Source organism: Sus scrofa, chromosome 7 (assembly GCF_054392235.1).
Source record: "Sus scrofa isolate SSC_HxYL_T2T_F1_AM1 chromosome 7, Sscrofa_HxYL_maternal_Yorkshire_Landrace_v2.0, whole genome shotgun sequence".
Classification (NCBI taxonomy): Eukaryota; Metazoa; Chordata; class Mammalia; order Artiodactyla; family Suidae; genus Sus; species Sus scrofa.
This window is the reverse complement of record NC_139389.1, coordinates 47,691,737-47,692,022: the sequence shown is the minus strand read 5'-3', so window position 1 is coordinate 47,692,022 and position 286 is coordinate 47,691,737.

Genomic DNA, 286 nt, shown 5'->3' with positions numbered 1-286 from the left:
TACATGGAGTTCCCATCATGGCTCAGCCTCAGCGGAAAAAAATCTGACTAGTATCCATGAAGACACAGGTTCAATCCCTGGCCTCGCTCAGTGGGTTAAAGATCTGGCGTTGCTGTGAGCTGTGGTGTAGGTCGCAGCTACAGTTCGGATCTGGCATTGCTGTGTCTGTGGTGTGGGCTAGTGGCTATAGTTCTGATTTGACCCCTAGCCTGGGAACTTCCATGTGCCTCAGGTGCGGCCCTAAAAAAACAATTGCTTACGTGGTTCTCTATTTATTTGAACTGTG